This window comes from Oncorhynchus gorbuscha, linkage group LG15, assembly GCF_021184085.1.
Source record: "Oncorhynchus gorbuscha isolate QuinsamMale2020 ecotype Even-year linkage group LG15, OgorEven_v1.0, whole genome shotgun sequence".
NCBI lineage: Eukaryota > Metazoa > Chordata > Actinopteri > Salmoniformes > Salmonidae > Oncorhynchus > Oncorhynchus gorbuscha.
The window spans coordinates 28,025,555-28,036,528 of NC_060187.1; the positions used below are offsets into that span (position 1 = coordinate 28,025,555).

Consider the following 10,974-nt stretch of genomic DNA (forward strand, 5'->3'; position numbering starts at 1 on the left):
CTTTTCTTTCAAAAACAAGGTAATTTCGAAGTGACCCCAAACCTTTGAACGCTAATGTACATCTAAACAGGCTGGTGTTATGGCTGTATTTGTTTCATCAGCACATTCACTGGGCTTTACAATACAAACAGGCTGAGAACACTCCTTAAAGGCTCTAATCTTCATCATGTTACTAGTGGGATGGCAGATGTTAAAGGATCAGGGGTTAGTGGTCAGAGGTCAGTGTCGTGCAGCTATGCAGATCTTGTCGTATACCTCAGGGAAAGCATCCCGACAGCCCAGCTCCGGTGATTTTGACATCTCGACAAACATTACCCAGAACTCACTACGCTCCATGTACTCATCAGCATACAGCATCTGGAACACACACACACACACACACACACACACACACACACACACACACACACACACACACACACACACACACACACACACACACACACACACACACACACACACACACACACACACACACACACACACACACACACACCTCTCTGACAAACTGTTCCAGCTGTCTACATGAAGTGTTTAACCCTGGGTTCTCCGTACACTCCGATGTCCACGTATAGCTCTGCCTCCTCACCTTTAGGATGAACCATCCCCCGGGCCAGGGGGAGCACGAACGGACACAACCAAGAGGGTACACCTGCAAGGAGGGACATACCAACTTAGTTACACCCCTACAGTGAGAGAGTTACACCCTTAAATGAGATATACCAACTCAGTCACTCCCCTAAAATGAGATATACTGTTCCAACTCATTCACACCCCTAAATGAGATAAACCAACTCAGTCACACTTGTGTGTATAATGTATTAGGGTATGTTACGTTGAGGAAGCATGCTATGTGTCTTATGTGAAATGTACTAGTTTGTGTGTGTCTGTGTGTCTTACATGGATGTCCTGGTGAAAGCTTGCGATAGCGGTCTGGATGTGTTTCATGGGGACCAGCATGTCCTGCACAACATGGTGATGCTCATACAGTTGTCAGATGGTCTCTCCCTGGGTCAGCTTCAACAGAGAGATCTTAGGAGGAACCATCCACCGGAACACTGGGTGGTTACTAAACGGGATGATGTCCTCGAGACAAAAACACACATTCATGTTTATAGCAATCAGCTTTCCAGCTCCACAGTTGTGTCCAGTAAGGAAAAACAGTTTTGAAATGGAGTGAAACACATTTTAGTTTTCTATTTCAGAAAGATTGTTTATTATATGTCCCACAGAACACGACCCTCGTCTATGTCTCATATAACTGTCAGAGAAAAACTTGCCATAATTTCAAACATAATTTAAGGTTAAGGAACAATTACCAGCAAACCACACGTGGCTTCCTAATGGCAGCGTGTGTGTCTGTGTACATTAGGGAGACTAATGCAGAGTTATGTTCTGGGGAAGGAGATGATGACATGCTGAAATCTGCAGGATAAAAGGGTCACTTTGTATCATCTGTCTAATGCACTGTGTGTATGTGTGTGTATATTTATGTATGTGTATGTACAGTGGGGCAAAACAGTATTTAGTCAGCCACCAATTGTGCAAGTTCTCCCACTTAAAAGAATAAGAGAGGCCTGTAATTTTCATCATAGGTACACTTCAACTATGACAGACAAAATGAGGGAAAAAAATCCAGAAAATCACATTGTAGGATTTTTAATGAATTTATTTGCAAATTATGGTGGAAAATAAGTACTTGGTCACCTACAAACAAGCAAGATTTCTGGCTCTCACAGACCTGTAACTTCTTCTTTAAGAGGCTCCTCTGTCCTCCACTCGCTACCTGTATTAATGGCACCTGTTTGAACTTGTTATCAGTATAAAAGACACATGTCCACAACCTCAAATAGTCACACTCCAAACTCCACTATGGCCAAGACCAAAGAGCTGTCAAAGGACACCAGAAACGAAATTGTAGACCTGCACCAGGCTGGGAAGACTGAATCTGCAATAGGTAAGCAGCTTGGTTTGAAGAAATCAACGGTGGGAGCAATTATTAGGAAATGGAAGACATACAAGACCACTGATAATCTCCCTCGATCTGGGGCTCCACGCAAGATCTCACCCCGTGGGGTCAACATGATCACAAGAACAGTGAGCAAAAATCCCAGAACCACACGAGGGGACCTAGTGAATGACCTGCAGAGAGCTGGGACCAAAGTAACAAACACACTACGCCGCCAGGGACTCAAATCCTGCAGTGCCAGACGTGTCCCCCTGCTTAAGTCAGTACATGTCCAGGACCGTCTGAAGTTTGCTAGAGAGCATTTGGATGATCCAGAAGAAGATTGGGAGAATGTCATATGGTCAGATGAAACCAAAATATAAGTTTTTGGTAACAACTCAACTCGTCGTGTTTGGAGGACAAAGAATGCTGAGTTGCATCCAAAGAACACCATACCTAATGTGAAGCATGGGGGTGGAAACATCATGCTTTGGGGCTGTTTTTCTGCAAAGGGACCAGAACAACTGATCCGTGTAAAGGAAAGAATGAATGGGGCCATGTATCGTGAGATTTTGAGTGAAAACCTCCTTCCATTAGCAAGGGCATTGAAGATGAAACGTATATTATTTGTAGCCGTCTATTTACCAACCACCACAGACCGATGCTGGAACTCAAACAACTGTATAAGGCCATCAGCAACCAAGAAAATGCTCACCCAGAAGCGACGCTCCTAGTGGCCAGGGACTTTAATGCAGTTTTACCACATTTTTACCAGCATGTCACATGTGCATCCAGAGGGGAAAAAACTACAAACCACCTTTACTCCACACACAGAGATGCATACAAAGCTCTCCCCCGCCCTCCATTTGCCAAATCTGACCATAATTATATCCTCCTGATTCCTGCTTACATGCTAAAACTAAAGTACCAGTGAATCGCTCAATACGAAAGTGGTCATCAGCTTCATCAATAAGTGCACTGACGACATCATCCCCACAATGACCATACGTACATGTCCCAACCAGAAGCCATGGATTACAGGCAACATTCGCATCGAGCTAAAGGCTAGAGCTGACACTTTCAAGGAGCGGGACATTAATCCGGACGCTTATAAAAAATAAGAAATCATCAAAAAAGTAAAGTGTCAATACAGGATGAAGATTGAATCCTACTACACCGGCTCTGACGCTCGTCGGATGTGGCAGGACTTGAAAACTATTACGGACTACAAAGGGAAACCCAGAAGTGAGCTGCCCAGTGACGCGAGCCTACCAGACGAGCTAAATGACTTTTATGCCCGCTTTGAGGCAAGCAACACTGAAGCATGCACAAGAGCACCAGCTGTTTTGGATGACTGTGTGACAACGTGATTGGTAGCCGATGTGAGCAAGACCTTTAAACAGGTCAACATTCACAAAGCCGCGGGTCCAAACGGATTACCAGGACGTGTACTAAAATCATGCGCGGACCAACTGGCAAGTGTCTTCATTGACATTTTCAACCTCTCCCTGACCGAGTCTGTAATACCTACAGGTTTCAAACAGACCACCATAGTCCCTGTGCCCAAGGAAGCGAAAGTAACCTGCCTAAATGATTACTGCCCGTAGCACTCCCGTCGGTAGCTATGAAATGCTTTGCAAGGCTGGTTATGGCTCACATCAACAGCATCCTCCCGGATACCCTAGACCCACTTGAGTGTGCATACCGCCCTAACAGATGACGCAATCTCAATCGCACTCCACACTGCCCTTTCCCACCTAGACAAAAGGAACACCTATGTGAAAATGCTGTTCATTGACTACAGCTCAGCGTTCAACACCATAGTGCCCATGAAGCTCATCACTAAGCTAAGGACCCTGGGACTAAACACCCCCCTCTGCAACTGGATCCTGGACTTCCTGACGGACAGCCCCCAGGTGGTAAGGGTAGGCAACAACACGTCGGCCACGCTGATCCTCAACACTGGGGCCCCTCAGGGGTGTGTACTTAGTTCCCTCCTGTACTCCCTGTTCAACCACGACTGCGTGGCAAAACATGACTCCAACACCATTATTAAGTTTACTGACGACACAACAGTGGTAGGCCTGAGAACCAACAATGACGAGACAGCCTATAAGGAGGACTGTTTCCTCTGCTACCGCACAGCAGGCGGTACCAGAGCGCCAAGTCTAGGACCGGGGGGCTCCTTGGCAGCTTCTACCCAAAGTCATGGAACAATGAATAAAATGGCCACCAGACTATTTACATTGACACCAACCCCCCTCCTCCATTTGCTTGTCTATGCATGGTCACTTCACCCCTACCTACATGTACAGATTGCCTCAACTGGCCTGTACCCCCAGGTACTGACTCGGTACCGGTATCAACCTGCATGTGGCCTCGTTATTGTTATTTTATTGTGTTACTTTATTATTATTTTTTACTTTAGTTTATTTGGTAATTATTTTAACTTATTGAACTGCACTGTTGGTTAAGGGCTTGTAAGTAAGCATTTCATGGTAAGGTCTACACTTGTTGTATTCGGCGCAGGTGACAAATAAAATGAGATTTTGTTGTATGTGTGTGTGTGTGTATGTGTGTGTATGTGTGTACCTGGAGCTCCCAGAAGATGGATCGTGTGTGTCTGTGGTAGTAGTGGCGTAGAGGGATGTACTCCACTGCTGTGTTGTTCTCTGTCAGGTATCTCTCAACGTGCTTGAAGAACCACGGCTTATAGTGCAGGCTGATCCTGTTGATCTGAAACACACACAGACACACACAGTGCAGGGATATGGTTAGATCTTCCATTGTCCTTCTGAGAGTACCTTATCATTCTTCCTCTATTTCTCTCTCTCACCTTGTCGGGTTCAGCCATGTCAGTCATGATAACAACTTTGTCAAGTGAGTACTGCAGTCCTTCTACAAATGTGTTGTTCTTGTCCTCAGACGCCTCACTGAAACGACGGCAGATGTTCTCCAGCCCTCTGATTGGCTCATACTGCCGACGAACCCAATACCTTGCCGGGACGATCTTTATCTCTGCAGCAACCAGGATCCCCAGAGTTCCACAGGACCATGGAACTGCGTGGAACAGGTCAGAGTTCTCTTCCTGAGAGAAGACACACACACACGAGAACATCAGTTCCCCTTCTGTAAGAGCCACATAGCAGATTGCAGATGCAATCCTCCTTCTTTCTCCTTTCCTTCTCTCTCGCTCTCTCTGGTTGTACTGTGGAACCTTTGTTTCCAGATTAACTGCCATTTCCAGTGGTGTTGGCTTTATGTTTTCTAAAGGACTATAGGTCTGTAGCTTTGCTCTGTTAGTTACAGAACTGGAGGCCTGTAGCATTGCTCTGTGAGCTAAGGACTGGAGGCCTGTAGCCTTGCTCTGTGAGCTCCAGAACTGGAAGCCTGTAGCATTGCTCTGTGAGCTCCAGAAATTGAGGCCTGTAGCATTGCTCTGTGGGCTACATAACTGGAAGCCTGTAGCATTGCTCTGTGAGCTCCAGAAATGGAGGCCTGTAGCATTGCTCTGTGGGCTACAGAACTGGAAGCCTGTAGCATTGCTCTGTGAGATACAGAACTGGAAGCCTGTAGCATTGCTCTGTGGGCTACAGAACTGGAAGCCTGTAGCATTTCTCTGTGGGATACAGAACTGGAAGCCTGTAGCATTGCTCTGTGGGATACAGAACTGGAAGCCTGTAGCATTGCTCTGTGGGATACAGAACTGGAAGCCTGTAGCATTGCTCTGTGGGATACAGAACTGGAAGCCTGTAGCATTGCTCTGTGAACTACAGACCTGGAAGCCTGTAGCAGTGCTCTGTGGGATACAGAATTGGAAGCCTGTAGCATTGCTCTGTGGGATACAGAACTGGAAGCCTGTAGCATTGCTCTGTGGGATACAGAACTGGAAGCCTGTAGCATTGCTCTGTGAGCTTCAGAACTGGAGGTATTGCTCTGCTCCGACACCAAGGTTCTCTTAAAGATCTGAGCAGTAAAGAGAGCTCTGCCATCAGCCAGCACCAGCTCAAAGGCAACACAGATGTGCAACACAGATGTGCTGGAAGAGTCCGTAGATATGAGAGGATGACTCTATGCCTGTACCCATCACCAGACCTCCTGTAGATGGAGAGCGAGAGGGAGAAAGAGGGAGCGATGGGGTGGGGTAGACAGGTAGACTTGATTATTCAGTAAACAAAAGACAGTTGGGGCACACTAGTGCTCAGGGACACAGTCAATTTACAACACCAACAATACAGGATACATAGACAAACAAAACAACAACACTTTAGGGACTTGGGGAACTCAATCTCCTCACAGGTGAAGCAGAGAGCAGCGTAAACACTCAAAGAGTTTATCGTGTGTGTGTGTGTGTGTGTGTGTGTGTGTGTGTGTGTGTGTGTGTGTGTGTGTGTGTGTGTGTGTGTGTGTGTGTGTGTGTGTGTGTGTGTGTGTGTGTGTGTGTGTGTGTGTGTGTGTGTGTGTGTGTGTTGCTCCAGATCAATCTACAGCATGCTGAAGAGAAAACATTAAGCTGTTGCTCTAACATTTATGGATCCGGAAAACCATTATGGAATCTGATCCAGGAGTGCTGTGCACTCTGAAGCCATTTCCTCTGAGTTTCACCCTCGGAACTCTACCATCTATAAACAATGGATCCTCTAATCCAATAAGAGAGGGTGATGATGCTCCCAACAGGAAATAAACAACCCTGATGGATAAGATGCCATGGAAACATCTAACATGAGTTAGCCAGCTAACTTTGATCAACAACCAGAAATAACTATTGATTTTCTGGTTCATTAAGAAAACTAAAAGTAGATATGTGTTTTGGGTTATTGAGTCAATTAGTCCATGCCCATTTCAAGCTTATCTAAAAAAAAAAAAAAGGGTTATTTCAGAATAGAAAGGCAAGTCAGCTGACTAACTCATTGATCCTGCTAACTCATTGATCCTGCTTTGTAGTATACCCCTCTGGATCAGTCAGTTGTTCTATAGAACAACAACAATAACAACAACATATACCACCATGTATATATATACATCATATAACACAGCCGAACAACAATATATAAACCCAATGATTCATATATACGCTAGATGACTGACATGGGGCGATGGGTTGAAGCCACCGCGCAACCAGAAATGTTCCATACACACAAAAGCTATTTTCTGTCAAATTTTGTGCACAAATTTGCTTACGTCCCCGTTAGTGAGCATTTCTCCTTTGCCAAGATAATCCATCCACCTGACATGTGTGGCTTATCAAGAAACTGATTAAGCAGCATGATCAGTATTTCTATCTGTAATAAAGCCCTTTTGTGGGGAAAAACTCATTCTGATTGGCTGTGGGTGGCCCTGGCTGTCAAGTGGGTGGGCCTATGCCCTAGAATCGATAGATTAGGGCCTAATTTATTTATTTCAATTGACTGATTTCCTTATATGAACTATAAGAAGGTAAAATCTTTGAAATTGTTACATGTTGCGTTTATATACAGTACCAGTTAAATGTTTGGACACAGCTACTCATTCAAGAGTATTTCTTTATTTTTACAATTTTCTACATTGTAGAATAATAGTGAAGACATCAGAACTATGAAATAACACATATGGAATAATGTAGTAACCAAAAAGGTGTTAAACAAATCGAAATATATTTCATATTTGAGATTATTCAAAGTAGCCACCCTTTGCCTTAATGACAGCTTTGCACACTCTTGGCATTATCTGCCCCTAACTCGGACAACTCTGGACCAATTGTGTGCCGCCCTATGGGACTCCCTATGTGAACCTCAGGCTGTAGTGACACTGCAACACTGCGTGTTTTAGACCGCTGCGCTCCTCGGGAGGCCTGTGTTTATGTCACGAATTCTGCCGAAGTCGATGCCTCTCCTTTTTCAGGTGGTGCTCGGCGATCGACGTCACCGGTCTTCTAGCCATCATTGATCTATGTTTCATTTTCCATTGGTTTTGTCTGGTCTTCTTACACACCTGGTTCCAATCCCATTCATTATATGTTGTATATTTAACCCTCTGTTTCCCCTCATGTCCTAGTCAGAGATTGTTTATCGTTATGTTCATGTTTTATGGATTGATGTGCGACGGGTTCTTGTACCCACATTTATTTTATTATGGACTTTGGTTTTGGAGTCTGTGTTTTAAGTTATTAAAATACTCCATTTATACCAAGTTTAATTCTCCTGCGCTTGACTTCCCTGCTACCTACATACACAAAGTGACAGTTTATATATTTTTGTTCAGTATAAATATTATTATGTGAACTAAAGACTCAAATTAAATATAAATAGATTTAAAAACATTTTCCTTCAAGTATAATTTTACTGTCCCCACTACAACAATAAAAATACTTAAATACATATAATTTTGTCCTTAATTGAAATAGTGTAGAATTCCATTCATTCCTATGGAGGACTGCTCCTACTGGGGAGTGCCAATATGGCTGACAGTTGGCCAGGTTAAAATGCAGGCGACAGACGAAGGTGCTCCCATGTAAAATAGTGACGTCAGGGCCCTCATCTCTTCTAATTGCTCTCACCCCGCTGTCACGTAAAGTTGCATCCTTGGGAAGTCGTGAAAGCTGAGATATGGTTTTTGTTTGTTGTTGGAACAAAAAGGGACACTACAGCAGCATCGGTGAGAGGATTGTGCCGCCATTATGCAAGCTTGCGACCAGAACATAAACAATACCACTTTGCTGAACTTCCGTTCTACAAACCTAGAAGCGTGAAAGAAGCAATCTGGGGTTTATATACATCATTGCATATACCACCATATATACCATATAACAGCCATGCAACAATATATACATTATATACCATATACCAATAACTCAAAACCATACACAAAAACATATACCACCATACACCATAAAACCTGAGCCAACAATATATACTGATGAAATGCAGATATAATGATAATGATATGCATAGCGTACCGACAGTGAGGTCATCCAGTTCTGGCAGCACAGGCAGAGTCCAGCCCAGGGAGTTACCGACAGTGAGGTGGTCCAGTTCTGGCAGCACAGGCAGAGTTCAGCCCAGGGAGTTACCGACAGTGAGGTCGTCCAGTTCTGGCAGCACAGGCAGAGTCCAGCCCAGGGAGTTACCGACAGTGAGGTCGTCCAGTTCTGGCAGCACAGGCAGAGTCCAGCCCAGGGAGTTGAGGAGAGCAGTGATCTGACCCATGTTGACCAGGAGCTCCACACGAACCACGTGTTGTACATATACTTTCCCAGGTTTACACACACCTACATACATTTATATACAGAGCTACAGCGTGCGAGTGGGTTTGTCCTACCTGCCTCTGTGTGTCCACCTCCAGTATGTCCATCATGTTGATCATGATGTTCTTGTTAGTCTTCTTGTATTTCCCATCTCTGAGAGAGACAGTCAGCCAGCCAGCCAGGTCGACCTGTACATGTGAGTCTTCCCCCCTCCTTCCTCCACACATGTACCTGCAACCCACACACAGTATCATACTGTATGTATTATGGCCTCTGCCTAAAGGTCTGGACCTTTATGGCACAGAAGGCACTGCACTTTCTCTGGGGTCTCTGATTAAAGCCCTACTCCTGCTATTCCCTATAAATCACTACAGAGCATTCAATGGAAGAAAGAATTTAAACTTTGTAAATGACAGAAGGAAATACAGTATCTGATGCCATGTTCAAATACTGAGCTCCCGGAATGCACACACACACTGAACTCCAAGACCTATGCAGTGAATGCCGCAGTTTGTTATTCCTCTCCTTCATTCCCAAATCCCTCGTTCTTTCCAAAAAGCTCTTTAGGAAGAGAGGGATTACAGTCTTTCCGAACATTTAACATTTACATTTAAGTCATTTAGCAGACGCTCTTATCCAGAGCGACTTACAAATTGGTGCATTCACCTTATGAACCCCAGGAACCTCACAGCACTCTCTCTCTCACGCACGCGCACACACGTTGTCGTTGTAATTTAGCCACGTGGATTTACCTGTCTCTGGATGTCCCGCACGCGCTGGTCGTGCTGTTTTGGCGCGGAACACATTTTGAAGATGAGCCACGCGCGCATGTAATAATATACATCAAATATGACTGAGAGCGGCAGCAGAAATAGACAGACGAATATCCATCTCTGGTGAACGATCACGTAGTCTAAGCCTTTCACCTTGATCCACAACAGAAAGAGAACTAACTACCAGTCCACCGAGATACAACAACGGATCCATCCTCCCTGCGCTGCTGGTCTATTGGCCTGATGATGGTCTAGTTAAGACTGTTCCAGAGAATGACTCCCTTCTAGGAACAATCGATTTTTTATTGCCTTTAGTTGGGATGCGATGTAAGATTTCTAAACTTCTGCTTTTTAAAATCCACATACATGATCTATGCCAACACATACACACACATAAATGCACACATCACTACATAGACAGACAGGTGGGTGAATATTGTGTGGTCGGCTAGCCCCGCCTCTGGCCGGCGCTCATTTGCTAAAGACGCGTCAATCGGGATGACTCCATTTGCTACGTTGAGCGCTTCGTCCAATCAGAGAGCAGAAACCACGTCACATCATTCCCCCGGTGCAGTGTCAGTAAAACTTTGTTAAAACCATTCAACTAAACTGATATCAAACTAGGCCTACAGTGGTTAACCATTATTTATATAACCTATTTATTATAACTTACATCTAACTACCATAGTAATTATAGATTTTATATAACGGTATTATATAACAATATTACTGCCATAAACCAGGTAATACAACTACACTGATTATTACATGAAACCCTAACCAATGCTAAATCTAATGCATTTAACTAGTTCTTTCAGAAAGTATTCACTACCCTTAACCTTTTCCACATTTTGTTTGTTGTCACTGGTCTAGACACAATACTCCATAATGTCAAAGTGGAATAATGTTTTTGGAAATTTTTACAAATTAATCAAAAATGAAAATATTAAATGTCTTGAGTCGATAAGTATTCAACCCCTTTGTTGTGGCAAGCCTAAATACATTCAGGAGTAAAACGTTCCTTAAACAGT

The 10,974-nt window shown here is 44.1% G+C and overlaps 1 pseudogene; it reads right to left on the bottom strand.

Moving 5' to 3' along the window:
- LOC123996395 lies at nt 1-10,320 on the bottom strand (annotated as a pseudogene).
- Nucleotides 10,321-10,974: the final 654 nt, after the last annotated feature.